This window comes from Canis lupus, chromosome 14 (genome assembly GCF_003254725.2).
Source record: "Canis lupus dingo isolate Sandy chromosome 14, ASM325472v2, whole genome shotgun sequence".
Lineage (NCBI taxonomy): Eukaryota > Metazoa > Chordata > Mammalia > Carnivora > Canidae > Canis > Canis lupus.
Window position 1 is genome coordinate 12,154,280 of NC_064256.1, and position 22,137 is coordinate 12,176,416.

At 34.2% G+C, this 22,137-nt stretch overlaps 1 pseudogene; it reads right to left on the reverse strand.

Moving 5' to 3' along the window:
* Nucleotides 1-12,583: 12,583 nt before the first annotated feature.
* The window catches only part of LOC112674791 (transmembrane protein 138-like), a 33,519-nt pseudogene continuing 23,965 nt past the window's right edge, over nt 12,584-22,137 (reverse strand).

The window sequence follows — 22,137 nt, forward strand, 5'->3', positions numbered from 1 at the left end:
CCCGTATTTTACAATTATGAATGAAGCTATATAAACTTTATGTGCAGCTTTTTGTGTGAACATAAGTTTTCAACTCATTTGGGAAAATATTTAGAAGTGTAACTGATGGGGGCATCTGGATGGCTCAGCCCGTTAAGTGTCTGCCTTAGGCTCAGATCATGATCTCAGGGTCCTGGGATCAAGAGCCACATTGGGCTTCCTGCTGAGCAAGAAGCCTGCGGCTCCCCTTACTTGTGTGCTCTCTCACGCTCTCTCTCTCTCCCCGTGTCAAATGAATAAAATTGTAAAAAAAGAAAGGGTAACTGATGATTCATATGATAAGACTGTGATTAACTTCATAATAAACTGCCAAATTGTATTCTAAATGGAAATGGTTATACCATTCTTTTTCCTGCAAACAATGAATGAAAGTTTCTGTTGCTCCACGTTCTCATCAGTATTTAGGGTTGTCAGTGTTTTTGGGTTTTAGTCATTCTAGATGCACAGTGGTATCTCATTGTTTGAATTTGCAGTTCCCTAATGACCTAAGACACTGAGCAGCTTCTCATTTGCTTTCATTTGCCCTTGTGTATTATTTCTTTCTTCTCACCCTGTACGTCTTTCATGTACTTTTTTTCTTACTGCATTAGCAAGGACTTCCAGTATAATGCTTAATAAGAGTAGTGAAAGAAGATACCCTTGCCTTGTTGTTGATCTTAGGGGGAAAATATCTGATTTCTCACCATTAAAGATGATATTAGTTTTGTTTTTATTAAATCAAGTTGATTAATTTCCCTTGTGTTTCTAGTTGGAAGTTTTTTGTTTCTTTAATCATTAACAGTATTGAGGTTTTCAAACTTTTTTTGTGTATTAATAAAATTTTTCATGTCTGGCCTGTTGTGATGCATTATAATAATTAATTTTAAAATGTTGGTAACAGCCTTATATATCAAATCAATTCCACCTGTTCTTGGTATAAAAGTGGTGGCCCATGTTTTGTTTTATGTATGTAACATAAAGGTAATTTTTCATACAGAGTTGAATTTTATTTACTAATTTTTTGTAGGTTTTTATATTTGTTTTCATGAAACATCTTGGTTTGTAGTTTCTTTTTGTCCAAGTTGTCATTCAGTTTTGTTATTTGAGTAATGTTGACCTCATAGAGTGAGTTAGGAAGTGTTTGCTAGCTATTTTTCTGGGTGGGGGTGGGGGTTAGATTGCAGAGAATTGGTATCATTATTGTTGAAATATTTGCTAGAATTCAGTAGTGAAAACACCTGGGACAGGTAGTTTCATTTTGGAAGGTTGTCAATTATTGATTTTGTTGTTTTAATAGAGATCTATTCAGACTGTATATTTCCTTTTGTGAGTTTCTTTAGATTATGACTTTCATGGAATGTTCTGTTCAGGTTATCAAATTTGTAGGCATAGATTTGTTAATATTCATTTATTAATGTCCATGGGATCAGTAGTGATGGGTACTCTTCAACTTCTGATATTTGTAATTTGTGTCTTCTCTTGTAATGTTTTTCCGTAGCCTGACTAGAGACTTACAAATTTTACCAGTAAAGAAGAATGAAAAGTGGTGGCCCATGTTTTGTTTTATGTATGTAACATAAAGGTAATTTTTTAGTTCCTAGGAAAAATGAGGAAAGACCTAGGTCTTTTGATAGTACAACTAGTATTTTTTATTAAACTAACTTGTTTAAAGTTTATTATGCATCAACTATGAATTTTTATCTGGTTTATACTTACATTTGTCGCTTAAAGAGCAATACAAGAAATTAAAACACTCTTCAAAGAAAACAGATATTATTACTTTATTCTTCATTGGCTTGAGAAGACCATACATCATTCAGAAACCAGACTGTGTGTGGTTGTAAAAAGCACATATATCACCTTGATTTTTAGAAAATATCACTGCATCTGGCTTCCTGATTTGTATCATAAGTGACATTTAAGATATAAAGAAAGTACTAGTGTTTCCTTCTGCTCCGCACCACACATTCTGACATCTGATTTTATTTTCATTTGTTTTCATCTCCAAGATTTACATACCATCTGATGTCCTTATATAGATTAATATCTTTTTGAGGACAAAAACTTAACTTTTTTTCTATTAACACATTCACCATGACTTTAAGAACAAATGGTAGATGTTTAAAATTTTTAATTTATTCAATGACCAAATAAAATGGAATTTTCACTTTTCTTACCAAAATAAAATTTTGTTAAAATGGTACTAATCTATGCAAAGTTATATTGTATTTATTTCTGTGCATGAACATTTTTCTCCTGATTAAGAAGTGTAAATGAATAGCCTTTCTTGTGTTCTGTAATCACTTTTTTGGAGGTGATTACATATATATTACTTATAACATGTATATATCTGTCAGACAAAAATAACGCAGTTCTGACTTCAGAGTTCTTACATTGTAAAATGCTTTTAGTAAAAGTTTGGTACATGGACAGCTGCTATTATTAATAAAAACTTTTTAAAGGAAATTATAAAATTCATTACTTCTCTGAAAAGGAAATATTTTCACTCTGCTTTATATTCATGAAATTTAATTTCATGGTTATCCAAAAAGTTCAAAACTGTCAGTGAAAAAACGTCTTCAGCCTAATTAACGTCAAATTTTGGAAATGTGCAGTCTATGATTTGAATACTGATATTTCTGGCTAAAAATAACAAAATTAAAACTTGATAGAATTTAAGAGGCAATTTATTACCTGATAGTTTCATAAAATGTTGATCCATCATTGAAATTTTTGCAAAAATCATCAGTGCTGCCCCATTGCTACTTAAATCCATACACTGGTTACTGTACTATTGCTCCATTCTCAGAGGAGGTAATGTGCCACAATTCCATAGAATCCAAAATGTAATAGTTCACCTGAAGATTATTAAGTAACCCCTGAAGATTTACTCAATACAATCTCAAAATTATATGCTTTCTCAGAAATTATTATGCTTTCAAAAGCAGAATTAGACATCTGTATAGATATTCAAGTCAATAATTTTAAACCATATTTTCTCCAGAATGCATAATGAATTTACATTTATATAAATAGATTGTCACATGAAATGTTAACATGATTGGTTTAAGTGTTAAACTGAAGTTTAATACTTTAAGTATTCCACTGTGGTGCTGAACAAATTGTTTTTGTCTTGTTTTTTGTTTTCTGTTACTTGGCTATTACAAAGTTCTTTGGGGTTTTTCTTAAACACTATGACGTCCAAATCTTCCTTGTGTGTTGGCTTTTCTAGTGGATCCATGTTTTCAACATTTGATTCTAAGGGTCTTGGTTCTGCTCTATTTAGAACTTAGGAATGATTACTTTATCCTTAGAGTCCAATTTAATTAAATTCACAACTCCTGTATTGAGCTAAGAACTGCATTCCACTCTGAGGGTGAGTAGGACAACAGAGCACTATGAATTTCCCTTGGGAGTGGACAAAGGAATAAGAAAGGAGGAATGGAAATAAATCATTACTATAAGTAAAGATGTAACATATTTAGGAAAACATTTGCTTTATGTGAATAAAAGATGACAATGGTACTAACTCTATATAAGAAAGGTTTCATATTTATGTGCTACCAATAAGCATCTGATTATCCTATATAAACCTATAATCTATATAATACCTCCAAACTTAATTTCATTGTGAGCTAAATTATTTCCTTATTTTCTTCAAGTGTGATATGATTTTAACTATATCATTTAATTTCTTAAGTAATTCTTACTACTAAAGGGAGTATAATATACTTTATTTAATAAATGGGTTAAGAGCTATCTTTGTGGTCATCTTTGAGGCCAAGACTATACTCTCTTTAGTGATTTTTGAAAGTTCTGAGAAAGCATTACAAATTAATTAGAAACCCACATATGTACCATAGTTTCCTATTATTCGACAAGGCATAAAAATCGGCTGGTACATTTAATTTTGGAAAACTTTAGATAATATTGATATGGCCAAGGGTTTAAGATATATGTGTGTTTGCATGTATATATGTGTGTGCAGGTAGTTTTCTATATATATATGGAAGATGCGAGATTAGAGCTTTAAATTATTTTCCCTTACATTGTTTATCATGGTAGTTGTTAATCAGCCTTTGTGATATCTTTTTTTTTAAATTTTTATTTATTTATGATAGTCACACAGAGAGAGAGGCAGAGACATAGGCAGAGGGAGAAGCAGGCTCCATGCACCGGGAGCCCGACGTGGGATTCGATCCTGGGTCTCCAGGATCGCGCCCTGGGCCAAAGGCAGGCGCTAAACCACTGAGCCACCCAGGGATCCCTGTGATATCATATTTTTAAAATATCATTCTGGCACCTGCCTTCAGCCCAGGGCATGATCCTGGAGTCCTGGGATGAGTCCCACATCGAGCTTCCTGCAGGAGCCTTGCTTCTCTCTCTGCCTATGTCTCTGCCTCTCTCTCTGTGTGTGTCTCTCATGAACACATAAATAAAATATTAAAAAAATAATAAAATAAAATATTTGTTAAAGTAATCTCTACACCCAATGTGGAGTTTGAATTCACAAACCTGAAGCTCAAGAGTCACATGCTCCGCCAACTGAGCCAGCCAGGCACCCCTCAATTACTTTTTTAATGTAGAAGTTTATACTATAGATTTGACTCCTTTTACTTTCCTTTATGCATTTAATGCTATAGATCTAAGCATGGATTAGCTTATGGGACAACTTTTAACAAGCTGAATTTTCATTTATTATTTTTGTTGTGGTTTTTAATTTTTTTCTTTTGACCCATCATCTATTAGAGATTGCATAATCTTCAAGCATGTGGAGATTGTCTAGATATATCCTACTTAGTGATTTAGAATTTTGATATTAGTGATTTAGAATTTGATATCAGAACAAATTCTGTACAAATTCTATTCTAACAAAATGTGACTTGTTTTGTGGCTCAGCATATGGGTTTCATCAGTGAATGTTTCCAGTACATTTGAGAGAAATTTGTATTTTGCTTATATTGGGTGTGATGTTATAGAAATAACAATTAAGTCAAATTGTTTGATATAGTTCTTCCAATCTTCTAGATATTGACTGATTTTCTTTGCCTTATTAATGACTGAAGGAGGGATATTAATGAGACCAATTGCTAATTTATGAAGAGAGTATTTTTTGTTGTGTTCTTTTGAGATTGTTGTATTTATCATATATTTACTCTTATAGGCACTGATATTCCTTCAGAATTTGTTTTCTATATGGCATCCTTTCTCTTCAATCTAAAGAAATTCTTTTAACAGATCTTATTTAGCAAGTCTGCTGGAGATAAATTCTTCCAGATTTTGTCTGAAATGTCTGTATTCATTGATTCTTTCTCTGCTGTTTACAGCTCTCTTGAAAACCTCCCCCCCAAAAAAATAAATCTTAATGCCTAATGTGACATTTTTTATCCTAGCATTTCCATTCAGTTCTTTTGAAAATTTATCTTTACTGAAAATCAACATTATTCCCTCATGTTGCTTACTTTCTTCTCTAAATTTTCTAACATGTTTATCATGATTACCTTGAAATCCATTGCTAGTAATTCCAACAGCTGGACATTTCTGGGTCTGATGGTATTATTTTTTTATGATGGTAATATGTTTTTACATTTCATAATATTTGATTAAATGTGAGATACTTTGTATTAAAAAAATCTGGTGTAAATTATTTCCCATAAAAATGAGACGGTTTCATCTGCCAAGTCATTTATTTAGGTTTGAAGGATAGAGGGTTTGAGGCATTGTGTAAGGCTCAGCCACGTGTTAAGTTTCTCTTTGTTCCTCTACATTCATCATTAGACTCCATCAGACCCCTTGCTGTCCCATGGCAGCAAGCGATCCTTATTTCTCCTGCCTTAACTGCAGTGACAGACAGTTACTCTGATGTTTAAATTTCAGCTGTTTTCCTCTTAACAACATTTAGGGATGTTTTTTCCTTCTCTCACTTCTCTGTTAAAGGTTAAATCCATCATGGATCTCATCTAGCAGGGGACTTGTTACTTTCTCGTATTCATTGGGTTTATATTCCTATGTCTGTTTTCTTACAGCTTAAAATAACTATGATTTTAAGAATTATGTGTCTTGAAATAATTACTGAATTTTAAGTGGCATTAATTAGTGATTCTTTACTAGCCTGGTACCATTTTAAAATGGAACTTGAAGACCTGGTCTTAAATTACTTATACTTGAAACTACTGTGAAAATCAATATATCAGTACTTGTCTTAAATACTCACTGTGGGGGGGTGTGTGACTAAATGCATCCCCCAAATTATAGTTTTCTTGAGCAAATTTTTGGAAATGGAAGAAAAAGAAAAGACTGTGTAACATGTATGCTGAGAATTACAGGTTTATGATTTCTAGGGAAGCAGGCAATAAGGCTTCCCAACTGAGTCTAATAGAAACTCCCAGAAATACAGTGTAGATAAGTTTTGGATCACTCCATATAAACATTGACTCCTGCTATAAGAGTAAAAATGAGAATGAGGATAGCCCCAGTGGCGCAGCGGTTTAGCGCCGCCTGCAGCCGGGGGTGTGATCCTGGAGACCCTGGATAGAGTCCCACGTCGGGCTCCCTGCATGGAGCCTGCTTCTCCCTCTGCCTTTGTCTCTGCCTCTCTCTCTCTCTCTCTGAATGAATAAAATAATAATAATAATAATTTAAAAAATGAGAATGAGTCAGAATATAGAAGGTCATTGAGTGGACAATTTTTATATTATGCCAAATATGTATTAGCTAATTATTGTGATTACATACTATGCAAATGAAAAAAAGGAACAACCACCAAAAAAAATGACATCAACAACAAATACATAAAGAACATTGGGGTATATCTGCATGACCAATGCTAAGCCATGTTACTCTGAAAAGAGGGAATGAGGCCATATTTTAGAAAATATATTTGATACAATAATAATAAAAGATATTTGATACAAAAGATATTTGATACAATAATAAAAAAGAAGATAACTTATTTTGGTAAAGTCCGTTATTTTTGTTTTTGTTTCCTTTGCCTCAGCAGACCTATCTAACCAGAAGTTGCTATAGCCAATGTTCAAGAGGTTACTGCTTGAATTCCCCTGTAAGACTTCTTTGATTGTATGTTTCACATTTAGATCTTTAACCCATTATGAATTTATTTTTGTGTATGGTATAAGAAAATGATCCACTTGTATTCTTTTGCTTATTGCTATCAAGTACTTCATCAAAATAAAAAACTTCTGCACAGTGAAGGAAACAATCAACAAACTAAAAGTCAACCTACAGAATGGGAGAAGATATTTGCAAGTGACATTTCTAGTAAAGGGTTAGTATCCAAAATATATAAATTATCAAATCCAATACTCTCAAAATAAATAATCAATTAAAAATGGGCAGAATACACCAATACCCTTTGTATGTCCAAAAAAGACATGCAAATGGCCAACAGGCACATGAAAAGATAATCAACATCATTGATTATCAGGGAAATACATAACAACACTACAATGAGCTATCATTTCATCTTTTCAGGATGACTAAAATCAAGAACACATGAAATAACAGGTATTGGTAAGGATATGGAGAAAGGGAAACCCTCTTGCACTGTTGGTGCAAGTGCAAAATGGTGAAGCCACTCTGGAAAACAGTGTGGAATTTCCTCAAAAAATTAAAAATAGAACCACTTTACAATTCAGCAATTGTACTACTAAGTATTTACCCAAACCAAAAATACCAAATCAAAGGGATACAAGGAGCATTATCTAAAATACCCAAATTATGGAAATAGCCCAAGTGTCCATCAACTGATGATTGGATAAAGAAGCTGTGGTATATATCTATCTATATCTATATCTATATCTATCTATATCATCTATATCTATCTATCTATATCTATATATTTGTGTATACACACCCTCCCACACACACATAATGGGATATTACTCAACCATAAAAAAATAAATGAAATCTTGCCATTTACAATGATGTGGATGGAGCTAGAATACACAATGCTAAATGAAATAAGCCAGATAGAGAAAGACAAATACCATATGATTACACTCATATGTGGAATTTAAAAAAGAAACCAAGCAAGCAAAGGAAAAAAAAAGTGAAAGAGACAAACCAAGAAACAGACTCTTTAACTATAGAGAATAAACTGATAGTTTACCAGAAGGGAGGTGGATGAGCAATAGTTGAAGTAGGTGATGGGGAGTAATGAAGGCACTTGTGATGAGCACCAGGTGTTGTATGGAAGTGTTGAATCACTATATTGACACCTGGAACTAATATTACACTGTATTTTTACTAACTGGAATTTAAATAAAAATTAAATCCATTTTCTAAGTTACCTTTTTTTTTTTAAGTTTATAATAGGACACAAATTCATGAAATTCAAGCAGAAATTCCTAAGGAAAGAAGAGAGATGAGAGGATAAGAATGTAAGATTAAAAGGAAGTGATTGAATAAAGTAAAAAAAAAAGTAAAAGTAAAAAGTAAAAAAAAAATTTAAAGATTTTATTTATGTAATCATGAAAGACACACAATGAGAGAAAGGAGAAAGTAAGAATTATTCTTGTTCTCATCATGCAGAAATAATCATAGCTTTCAAGTGTGAAATTTTACAAAATTGTCAGCATATCAAATTTACATTATTTTATTTTCAAATAGAAATTAATCTAATTTTATAATCTCCATAATAAAGACAGTATTTTGTTCACTATTCAGAACCTAAAAAGTAGCTTCTATATAGTAAGTGTTACTAAACATTTGTAAACAAATAAATTTTTTGTTTAAAAGACTATCATTTATAAAAACAAAAAAGAAAAAAAAATCTAAAATCACACAGTAACTATACTCAGTGCTATTTTTAATATATGTCTTCCAAGACTTTTGTTTATCATAAATATGTATGTATATTTAAAGCGATACTATATATACACTAAAATGCATATTTAAATTTTGAATATATTCCTCAATCCTTCTTAGGAAGCATGATTTTTCAGAGATTCTCAAAGCCCAAACTGGTTTTAGAGGGGATGTATAGCTCTAAACTGTGGAGGAGTCAGGGCCAAAGTATTGGAGGAACTAAACAAAAACCATTGGATGGGCTTATCCATCTTCCTCTGATCTTGTTCATGCTTGAAAATGAAATCTTATGTTTCAGTAATATCAAACCTGATTTTTTTCAAGGGAAAACATGAATATGTGTAACTTTCAGAGACTCTGAGTTACATATTAAAGGGTTTATTTCTTTTAAAAATGCTTTACTTTCTATTTAGCCCATCTGGTATCCTAAGAAAACTCACCTTCTTGGATAACAATATTTACCTTGCATATTTTAGAGAAACATAGAAGAATATGGCAAAATACCCTATTTCAAGACACATTAGAATGTAATTCATTTTAAAATAATGATTATTGATTATAAGAAAGAATCTTTGTAAGATTCTCCATAAAACATGGCAAATACAGCTTCATCAGGCACAAACCTATTTTAATGCCCTCCTAGTGAAATGATCTGTGCAGCAGTCATAAAATACATTATACTAAATATTCTTTATGCTAAAAAATGATTTTTAAGCTCCTGGTCCATTTGATACCTAAAACATCTGATGATAACTTAGTGCCTGACTCGATCTGATCTGAATCACAGTGTTATGATCCAATGCAGTGTGCATCTCTGACCGGCACACACAAACTGTATTGCAATCTGAGGCCAGTAGACATATTAAATCCAAGATTTATCTATCTATGATTTATAGTCACAGGATTCATATCTCAACTTTCCTTAAATAAAAATAGCCATAGTGATGGTAGTAAAAAATGTTTCCTATTTAAGTGTAAATCAAAGAAGGAGGTAAAAGGAAGTGGTAATCATTTCAAATCTTTTCTCACAATATTGTCTCTCAAAGTGAAGTAAAATGAATTGCATGAAGTACTAAAATGTTTTTATATGTAGTTTATCTAAGCGTGGATTTGTTTAATCATATGTGGTTAAACCCATTAATGCATGCAATAGAATACAGTCAACATCTACATGTATCATTCTTTCTGCATCTCTACAATAGGATATTGGATGAAAAGATCCAGTTGGAAAAGTATCATTAATTAATTAATAAGTTCCATTAATAAAGATTTTGAAAATGCACAGAACAATATATATTTTAAGAAAAGATTTTATTTATTTAAAGGAGAGAGAGAAAGAACATGATCTGGGGGCAGGGAAGAGGGAGAAGCAAGTTCCCCACTGAGCAAGGAGCCCAGTTTGTGGCTCTCTCTCTGGACCCTGGGATCATGACCTGAGACAAAGATAGATGCTTTAACTTATTGAGCCATTCAGGCACCCCAGAACAATACATAGCTTTATGACCAAACATGTGAAAGTATAAAACACTTGAATGAGAATCATAAACACCAATTTCAATATTGTTTATAGCTCAGTTGGGAAAGAAGCATTTTACCTGTATCTCTAAAACATAAAAATGTGAAATAAGTCTCCTAGGGTGCTCAGGGAGGTCATGGAGAAAGTAATGTACTGATATTTCAAATTTAAATCTAGTTTAGGGGATCTCTGGGTGGCTTAGCAGTTTAACGCCTGCCTTTGGCCTAGGGCATGATCCTGGAGTCCTGGAATTGAGTCCTGCATGGAGCCTGCTTCTCCCTCTGCCTGTGTCTCTGCCTCTCTCTCTCTGTGTCTCCCATGAATAAATAAATAAAATCTTTAAAAATAAATAAATAAATCTAGTTTAATAGTAGATAGTAATACATAACTCTTCTTTGCCAATAAAGAATGACTTAGAGCTATTTTCTGAGTGTATGTACCATCCAAAATTTTGTTCCAAAAAGTTGTAGCAGGGCATAGAGTATTTTATCTAAATTAATGAAATAATGTGTGTACCAGAGAAGTGACATCCATTTGTTTCTTTCATAAAGTATTACCCAGAACAATTCTATTACATATTTTCTACCTATCTTGTAGCATTCTGTATTTGGTAGAGATATTCCTAGAAACCTATACTTTTGTCTATTTGACCTAATAATAGTGACATTTATAAAAATTATTAAGATTGTTATATTTATTTGAAATTATTATCTGCGTGTAGCAGCACTTAGACTTCTACTTTTAAACATAAATCTGTTTGAACTCAATAGCATTTGTCTTCACTTTTAAAGCCAGTATCTTCTGTGAGGCAGTCTCATGATCTCTAAAAAGTCAAAAAGGTAAATCTCAGGTTAGGACAAAATGAAAGCTATTTCTTCTATTTTTAGTGGTGTCATTTCGTGTATGTGTGTTTGTGATGTGATGCATATTCTTAAAATCATACAAAAATACCTGGTGTTAAGCATGTTACATAAATATCATGGTTCATCTTATCAGGAGACAAAAATTGAGAAGGTCCATCTCTGTAAGATACTTGTTGATTGACAGGTCACATATCTGAAACTTTAGCATTAAAATATTTTTCATTTGGGTTAAAGTGCATTTTCCAAAACTTATCAAAAGAAAACCAATTTACTCTGTTACCCAGCCTCCCCAAACATAGTAATATATTAATAATTAGTGAAAATTACCATGGATTAATTTATTTTTAATGTAGTTTTATTTAGCAGGTGCCTGATAGATGGGCAAATGGTATATTGTGTAAGAAACAGTATCTGATAAATATGCCAAAGTCATGGTGACAAATGTTATTCTGTTATTCTTTGTAACCCTTATTATTCTTAGCAGTATAAGTGTCTATCAGGAAATAACATTTATACCCAAGCTTTGTTTTGAGAAACAAGATGAACATGCTAGGATTCATGTTTCCATACAACACACATGTGTGTATATGTTAACACATACGCTTGCATGTGTGTACATATACTTTTGATGCTTCTTAAAATTATCAAAAATTCATTCTAAATATATAAAATAAATGACAGTAAAATTCAACAGGGGATATGCTTCTGTATATATTTGTCAATATATACATCTAGAGTATTTTTAACCTCTGAACTCCATGTTAACATTAAATGACTATAAAATTATTAACCAAAAATAAAGAAAATCACTTTAAAAAGATGGGACTTGTATACAAAGGACTCTAATGTTAGTTTATGCATGAACCCTTAGGCTTAAGAGTTCTAATACTGATTTTTCAAATGAGCAACTATTTTTTTATGGAAGTAGAATCAATTTATTTCCTACTTATAAAGTGTAAAAAAAAAGTGCCTTGGGTATAAAATCTAAATGCCTATGGTGTGATCAGTCAGGAGCTTAGAAATGTCACTATTTGCAGTGTTCAGTCATTAATTAGTGTTTGGTGCAAAGAAAGCAGGTGCCAGGAGCCCCTTCTGTACCAGGATAAGTGACAGCTTCCTAAGGATAAAGCCTCAGCCTTCTGTGAGGAAGATGGGTGGAGAGCAGGAAGGAAGGGGGGCAGAACTAAGGTGAGAGGCTAGGGAGGGTTATGTACTGAAGTCTATTGGGAAATACTTTAACTTGCAAGAAGGAAGATTTTCTTTCTTAATTACAGAATGCAAGTGGCCTGAGTCTGTCCTAGGTAAATTAAGCAGTTTGCTGTACACAAATGTAGGCTCTGTGATGAAGGAAAGGCATCCATCAACGTGGCAAGAATTGGACTTGTGTGAACTTGCACAGCCATAAAGAGTCCTGGCAGAAGTGAGGATCACCCAGTCTCACAGCTGTCCATTTGTAGAAGTGACAGTATAATACTGCTGCAGCCTCTGGAATACAAAAGCATCTGAAGTCCCTGTGTGCAGACAAAGCAGTTGGAGTGTTTCCAGTGTAAATTCATGACCCAGACATGAAGGGGAGATGCTGAGGGCGAAGAACACAGCTGTGAGGACGATGGTCCCTTTGCACTTACGGAATCCAAGGTGGACGAGGCCAGCCTGCAAGAAAAAGGTGTTGAAGAACAAGAGGAAAATGATGATGTGGAAAAGAGATGCAGTATCCTGGATGATGAAAAACACCAGTAGAATGATAGGAGCCATTCAGAGTAGCTCTGAGAAGGAACTGACAAGGAGGTCTTAGGACCTGCAGGAAGAGCACAAGGCTAGAGCACTGCTGGGGAGCATCTTCCTTTTGCTTCATTGGGCCCCCAGGGCACATGCCACAGTTTCCCAGAAAATAGTTCCTAGCTTTCTTCCCAGCAGTGAAGGAGAAGCATTAGCTTCTCAGAATCAGAGCTGTTTTCCAGCTCTAAGACACGGGCTTCAAAGACCCTCTACATCAGTTGCCACAGGAATGCCATCCTGGCTTCCAGAAACTGGTTTTAAATCCCAGAAGTAGATGGTGGATGCAGGTTGTGTCTGAGCTCATCTCACGGGTCCTTGGCTCTCCCGCCACCCTCTGGAGCCAGCCAGGCCACTGTGTCTGGGCTCCTGCTTGCCTGGGTCTACTCTGCTCCTTCCTTCACAGAATTTCTCCAGGCTATATGCCATAATTCAAAGGCCATACTGGGATCCCTGGGTGGCGCAGTGGTTTGGCGCCTGCCTTTGGCCCAGGGCGCGATCCTGGAGACCCGGGATCGAATCCCACGTCCGGCTCCCAGTGCATGGAGCCTGCTTCTCCCTCTGCCTGTGTCTCTGCCTCTCTCTCTCTCTCTCTGTGTGTGACTATCATAAATAAATAAAAATTTAAAAAACAAAAACAAGAGCCCTCATTTATTTTTAAAAAAAAAAGCCATACTTCTTCTGAAAGTAAGATAGGTAATAGCCAATAATAATACTTTTTATCTTATAGCTGCTATCAGATTTGATGAACCATGAAACCCAACTGGTACACTCCAGTACATACTCCATCCAGTGAATGAACAGTAAATGGACTGAGCCCTCTGAATATTCCTCCACTTTCCTGGTTGCTCCGGTTCCTTCTCTGGCATATCTCTATCACCTCTCCCAATTTCCTCAGGACCCAACAAGAAAACTGTTAAATTCTGGCACAGTAGGGTCTTTAGTTTCTAGCACCAAGGGTATGGCTGCTGTCCATTTAGTTGTTAAACATTCTGAGTATCACTCCTGAACCTCCCAGCTGCAGCCATACCTCTATACCTCCACAGGGCCTTGCTAAGGGCCAGCCCCAGGACAGACTCTTCATCTCTTATTGAATACTTCTGTTTCCACTAGATGAAGGGTGAGGGACAGGGCAGAGCCATGGAGGGACTCCTTGGGGAAGAAACTGCATGGAGACACTGGAGTTGGGAGTCAATGTCTCGGTGAGCTAAGAGGGGCTGCCCCGAACCCCGGACTTCATTTCCCAGGTCTAGCAACTATTTTTGTTTCAGTCCTGTCTTCTACATTTCTTGTCTATTCCAGGTTTCTTAATTATAGCACGCATGTGTGTGAGTGTGTTTGTGTGAGTTTATGAATGTTTGTATATGCACATTTTAACTTAGTGTTTTTCTTCCCACACTCCTAAAATGCGAGCTCTTTATTTGTCAGAAATCATTTCATTTATTTTCTTTTGCTGTATCCACAGGCCCTGAAAATGTGCCTGGTATATAGGAAGCACTTAAAAAACATGTTGAATAAATGAAAGATAAATACAAATGATTACTCTGTAATAGCAATCTGTATCTCAAACGTATCCTGACCTACTTATGAGATATGAAGTGTGTGACTTATATAGAATTAAACATTTTTGTTTTTTTAAGATTGGACCCCAGGATCACTGCCTGAGCCAAAGGCAGGTGCTCAACTACTGAGCCACCAAGGCGTCCCTAAAAATTAAACATGTGTTTAATGGAAAGACCTATATTTATAGGAACAGCACTATAATATTTGCATATTATACTGGGAAATGATACAATTTGACTAAACTATATTAAAAGATCCATTTTAAATCAATCTAAAATGCTAGCTGTTAATAAAACCCTTGTAATTTTAGTAACTTTTCTTAACATTAGAACAGTTACATTATTGAATATATATGTTGAGATTTTATGAAGATACACATGTACAACTAGGTAATCCAACTATTCTGAGAAGTACTTTATTATTATAAATCAGGCTTGCAACTTAGGTTTAACATTTTGAAGTAAGGGTCTTTTATTAATTAAACAGAAACTTTTTGTAGAAGACACTAAGAGAAAGAGTTGACTTGAAAAGTCAGTATTCAAAAATAAAGATCCTTTGGACAGATGGATAATGGGAAAGCAGTTTAAGACACGATGTTTAAGGTTTTTGAAGTTTGTCCGTAACCTGCTGATGATAAAGTTGTAGGAAATTTCTATCTTTGCCCAAAAATCTAAGGTCCATATTTCATTGAAATATCTTTTTAAAAAGTAAATTAGGCAATACTTTGTAATCCTTATTTCTGTGTTAAAGGATCATATGAAAGCATGCTGATAAAAGAAGAAACCTTGAAACACAAAACTGACTAAACAAAATCACTATCTCTACATTAGTCTCAAGAGAAAAACAATCCAATGAAGTGACAGTGTTGCTGACTCAAGAAATCCTTGCCTTTCAGAGCTGTCTTCAATTTCCTAAATATTATTTTAGGTTCATGGTTGGCTAATATTATTAACAATAGAATTCTAGGTTGTATATATATGTGTGTATATTCTATATCTATCTATATCTATCTATTATCTATCATCTATCTATCTATCTATCTATCTATCTATCTATCTATCATCTATCTATCGTATGTTCAGAAGCACATAGGCGAAGTTTATAAAATTTTTTCCTAAAGTTGTTGTATCACATTCATTAGCTTTATTCACATTCAGCTTTTTTACTATGTAGCAGAAGGCATTTATCACCATCCAAGACAACTATAATTGACTCTTTGCAAGATGGTAAGTATACTTGAACATATCTCTCCTTTTCTCCAACATTCCAACTCTACACAGAAAAAATTAAAAATGAGTACACTTTCTAGAAATGACCCATGTTAAGGTCAAACCTATCCCATTTATCTCATTAGGGTTATTTTCTAGATAATTGTTGAATCATTCTAATACATATTCTATAAGGTTTGAAAAGAGGAAAAATACTAAGCTATTGAACATAGCTCTCTGCAGTGAATTTATAAATGCAGCATTTATGAAGTCTTGTGAACATCTATACTCACATTTAATCTACCCAATAAATCTATACATGTAAAAACTGAACATCAAAAGGTTAAACTACCTGTTGAAAGTTGTACAGCTAGTAAAGGCCAAAGCCAAAATTCAAATCTAGGTTGTCACACTCAAAATCTCATGTTATTAATCAAAATATTACATTGAAAGTTCTGTCTTGATTGTTCTAAATTGTTTCTTTTTAGTAGAATACATAAGCTAATAACTTAAAAGGAAGATAGTGTATTTTCATTTTTATTGATGGTTATGTTAATTATGGGAATAATTGAACATTGAATATTTAAGGAGACTTACATAGTTAATAGCGAGTTTTTATCAATAAAAATGTCATTGACTTCCAACAAAAGTCTATAAAACCAAAGAAAATGGAGCTGATGACCATGCAATTTAAGAAGATGGAAAGCATGTCATTAATGGAATAAGAAAATTGAATCCAGGGTCAGAAATAAAAAATCCAAACAAATGAACACTTTGAATGGAGTATTCACAAGAACCTTAGAAATTCATGACATCAGGCACCTCTATAAATGCGGTTAAAAAGAGCTGACATGGGGCAATTTTTTGAATTTCTATTTAAGATTTCAATTGTATATGTGGGGGGATGAGATACAACTGATTACAATCTATTGATGAAATACAAATAAGTTCATATGTGATAAGTAAATAGAGGAATGATTATTGCTATTAGATGGACTGTATGTTGATGTGTATGAGAGTGTTCCCAGCATTTTAATATTTTGTGCTTATAAGTACCAGCAGATGAAGGCAACTGAAATTTCCTCTGAAAGCAACAAGGTGCTGCACAAAAATGATGTTAATCCACTCTACATTCCTCCTTTTTGCCACAGGCTTTGACTTAGAAGTGTTATTAGGTGAACTTCTCTAATTTTCAGGCAGTTCAGTACCTTTGGCTCTTTATAGCCCCCTCTGTTGAGCAGTCTTCACAACTTTTTATTGCAGTGCTCCACTATTTCGTGATCTGCCATGCTTACACCTGTACTAGTATTTTTCCATAGGAATTATTGTTAGTATTGTGGCTGTAAGTTCCATTGATACTGAGAACACTGTTATTAATTATTCTTTTTTTGTCGCGTAACTCTGTTTAATATAGCAGTATTTAAAAAATTTTGGCAACATATGCATTATCTATATGATAAATAATAGGTCTAAACTGCTATAGAAGTATTTTTAAGATAAATGTAGATTTTAAAAATGAATACATAGGGTACCTGGATGGCTCAGATGGTTAAGCATCCCCCTTCTGCTCAGATCATGACTGGGTCCTGGGATCAAGCCCCTCATCAGGTTCCTGGCTTAGCAGGGAGTCTGTTTCTCCCTCTCCTTCTGCCTCTTCCCCATGCTCATACTCACTGGCTCTCTCTCTCTGTTTTAAATGGATAAAAAAAAGAGAATACATAATAGTATGCATAGTGTGATGCCATTTGGTAAGGAAGAGAAAAAAATTAAATAATACATAGATTTGCTCTTGAATCACAGAATATATTTAAAAGATTTCCAGGTAGATAACACAATGGCAACTACCTAGGTCTGTGTCTCCAAATATTTCCTCCTAAAACAAAAAAGAAAAGAAAAAGAAAAGGGAATGTACTAAAATCATATCTTCAAGCTTTCATAAGTTGAAAATGGAGAATGCCCAAACAGTGTAAAATTAAAAGTAGGGAAATAAAAGTCACTAGATCCCAGGGTATACCATGTATTAATCCTGCCCCACTGCAAGGCTTTGTGTTGAGAAAAGCAGACAGAAATAGAGGGAGAGGGGGAGAAAAAGGGAAGGGTGAGAGGGAGAGAGGGGTGGGGGAGGAAGCGCTAGAAAGAGAGAACAGAGGAGCTAGCAATATATCTAAAGTTAATCTCAAACGACTGCCATTAAGGGTATACAACTGTAATAGTGAAAATGCTTTGTAAAATAAAGTGTTCTGAATTATCACAGCATGATTTTCATAGAAGAAACTTAAGTTCCTATAATGTGAAGTGACTGTCTTTGAAACATGTAGCATCTGAGAGAAAAAAAAGAAAAAGAAAGGTACCCATTGAAGAAACAATAATGGAATATAACTAAGATTTTAAACTAGAATCTCAAGCATCTTTTTGAAAAAAAAAAAAAAAAAGAAAGAAAACCTGAATCTACAAATTAGAGGGCAAATAGGAGAAAATTATCTCAGGATGAATCTTAGAAGTATCCTAGTAAAACTATTAAACTTTGAAGGGAGACATGAAAAAAAAATATTCTAGTTCTTTAGCCAAAAAGATAAAATAAATTACAAGGCAAAACGAATTAGATTGGCATTCAATTTTTTTTTTAAACATTCAGAACAAGACCTAATGGAGCAGGATATGCAAAAAATCATTAAAAGAAAGTGTGAACTAAGGATTTTATATCTAGTTAAACATTCCTTAAATAAAAAGGTTATGGAAGACGTTTTAAACCTATGAGTTTGGATGAGCTCACTGATTCTTTTTAAGTTGATATATAACATTATGTTAGTCCTTGACACATGTATAAGCAAAAGATAGGAAATAAAGAATCCCATTAAAAACTGACAAACCAGGTATTAAAAGTTTGAGCATGGAATCTGGGAACTAAGGGCATTTATATGGTATAAGTACAAAGGTAATACCTAGAATAAAATTACAAACATTCCAAAATACATTTTCCATTTAAATGAGATTATATCATATAAAGAAGGATGAAATTAAAACATAAAACCTATAATTATAAAATGCTGTTGCATAAATAAAACCAAACATATTTGACATAAAAATAAGTGGGAATAAACTTAGTTTACCTATTAAGATACTGAATTTGCTCACAAAACAAGACTGTGTTTGTCATTTTCAAGAGGCAGATGAAGAAAAGTTGACTTACAAAGACAAATTTTTTAAGAAATGGCAAAGGTATATCAGGTAATTAGAAACTAGTAAGAAAGTAGGAGTAGCGATGCTCTTTATCAGGCCAAATAGAATTTAAGTCCACAAGCATTAACAGTGAAAAAGAACATTTTCAATGCTAAAATCTCATTTGACAAAGATGTTGATAAATCACAACAATTAGAATAGATAGAAAGTAACTGATGGAACTACTATCTTTTAACCATCTACTAGAAATTAAAAAAATCTATACACAATTATTGCAATGTAGATATTTTTCACAGGATTATAGTTTCACAATTCAGGCATCAAGCATATTTAAAGATTGAACAAATGAACGTATTTTTTTATGATGAAAGTTTAAAGGCTCAATTTGTAGAGAATGTAGTTAGAAATAAAGAAAAGGGAAAGCTAGAATAAATCCTGAGGTCTTGGTTTGGAACGGGTAAGTATCAGTAAGAACTCATTACTTCCTAGGTCCATTTTCAGAGAGACCCCAGAAACAGTGGCACCATAGGAGAAAATGAGCACCCCAATCTTCTTGATCTTGGCTTTTTAATCTATTCTCACTTTAAAGAATCAAGATTCCTTAAAGGAATTGTTGACTGCATGACAAAGCGAAAGCAAGATAAGTTTGGAACATCTTATGGTGTAAAAAAAGTAGGAAGTGCTCAAAAGGTAAAGGAAGCATTGCAAACAGACAAAACATACTAATGAGACTGTGGTTGGTATGTACAGTTAAACTTCATTCATTCTTGCTGCATTATTCCCATTGTATGAGTATACCAAAATGTTTTTATGCATTCTCTTATTGATGGGCATTTAGACAGCTTTCTGTCCAGATCTAGTTAGAATTGTGCTGCTGTGAATATTTTTATGCATGTCTGTTAATAAGCATGTGTACACATCTATGTTGGGCATGTAGGAGAGAGACTGGTAAATAATTGGGAATGCATCTGTTCAGCTTTGATAGATACCACCAAACAATTTTCTAAAGTAATTATTCCAATTTACTTCCCATCATCAGTGTGTAAGTTCCTCTTGACCCATATTTTCTCCAAATTCTGTAATTTTCTTCCTTTCTATTTTAGCTATTCTGATTTTTTAAAAAGTCAGTAAAGAGGGACTGATTATTTCTAAGAAATGATAGCTATATGACAACAGACCTCCCAGCAGTTGCTCTGGATGTCAAAAGATGGTAGAAAATACATCCTAACACAGGTCTTCCAGCTTCTGCCCTTGGTTTTGCATGGTCTATCAGCAGCACAACCTGGATTATTTGATCAAAACAGTAAGTCAGGTCGTGTTACTCCTTGCCTCAAAATTATCCAACGGTTTTGCTTCTCATTCTATTTAAAAAGTCCAAATTCTTAATACAGTAAAATAAAACCTTCATGAATTGGTACCCTCTATGTTTCATTCTACCCACTTACTTGGCCATGACCACCTACTCTTGATCACACACCAAGCATGTGCCCACTCATGTCCTTTGCACAGTCTGTTCCTTGGCCTGGAAAATGCTTCCCCCAGATGTCCACATGGCTTCCTTGTCAAATATTTTCTTAAATCACTTAAATAGCAGCCTTTGTTTCACTTTGTAGCCTCTTTCTTACATTACTCTACTGCTTGATACCTATCCCCATCTAAAATACATTCTTTCATATCTTTATCTCATGTGATACATAGGTAATTTGTGTTTTTTTTAATCCTCTGTTGTATAACTATAGCTTAAAACAACAATCCTGTAGGAAAATATTGACAAATTAATAAATTCCTTTTCTCAATGGGTTTGCTGCCAGAACATAGGTGTTGTGAAAACTACCACTAAACCTAAACCAAAATGGGAGAGGAAAAGACTCATATCAACAAATGGATTCCACTGAGCCACCCCATAGCCAGAAGGGATGTGAGGAAATCATTAAGGAAGTCAGCACCTACATTAAGAAAATTGGCTACATCCTTGACATAGCATTTGTACCAGGTTTTGGTTGGAATGATGACAACATGCTGGAGCCAAGTGCTAACATGCCTTGGTTTAGAGGATAGAGTCACCCATTAAAATTTATAATGGTAATTTTAATTACCATTAAAATGGTAATGCCAGTGGAACCACACTGTGGGAAGCTCTGGGTCTCACTTTGCCACCAATTCCTCCAACTGACAGGCGCTTGCAACTACCCCTCCAGGACATCTACAAAATTGGTGGTGTTAGTACTGTCCCTGTGAGCTTGAGAGGAGACTGGTGTTCTTAAACCTGGCGAGATGGTCACCTTTGCTCCAGTGTTACAACTGAAGTAAAGTCTGTTGAGATGCACCTTGAAGCTTTAAGTGAGGCTCTTCATGGGGTAGTGTGGGCCTCACTGTCAAGAATGTATCTATCAAAGATATTCATTGTGGTGATGTGGATGGTGACAGCAAAAATGACCCACTAATGGAAGCAGCTGGATTCATGTCTCAGGTGATTATCCTAAACCACTCAGGCCAAATCAGCACTGGATATGCACCTGTGCTGATTTTCACAAAGCTCACGTTGCTTGTAAGTTTCCTGAGCTGAAAAAGAAGATTGATCATTGTTCTAGAAAAAAAGCTAAAGATGGCCCCAAGTTCTTGAAATCTGGTGGTACTGCCATCATTGGTATGTTTGTTGGAAAGCCTATGTGTGTTGAGTTTCTCAGACTATCCTCCTCTGGGCCATTTTGCTATTGGTGACATGAGACAGCTGCTGTGGGTGTCATCAAAGCAGTGGACAAGAAACAGCAGGCAGTGACAAGATCACCACCGGTCTGTACAGAAGTTCAGAAGGCTAAATGAGAATTACTCCAGTACCTACCACTCCAGTCTTAATCAGTAGTGGGAGAACAGTCTCAGAATTGTGTCAATTGGCCACTGGATAATGATAACAATGCATCATAAAACCTTCAGAGAGAAAGGAGGTTTTGTGGACCATTTGTCTTTTTGTGTGTGTGTGGCAGTTTTAAGTTATTAGCTTTAAAAATCAGTACTTTTAATGAAAACAAGTTGATCAAAAATCTGTCACAGAATTAAAAGTTTAATGGGGGAGAGAATTAGTAATATGACATATAAATTTCTATTGAAAGTACATTTTTCAGCTTATAGTTACCTGTTTGAAGGAAATTGGTGTTATTTCCTCTACTGCTTTAAATATTTCTTTCAC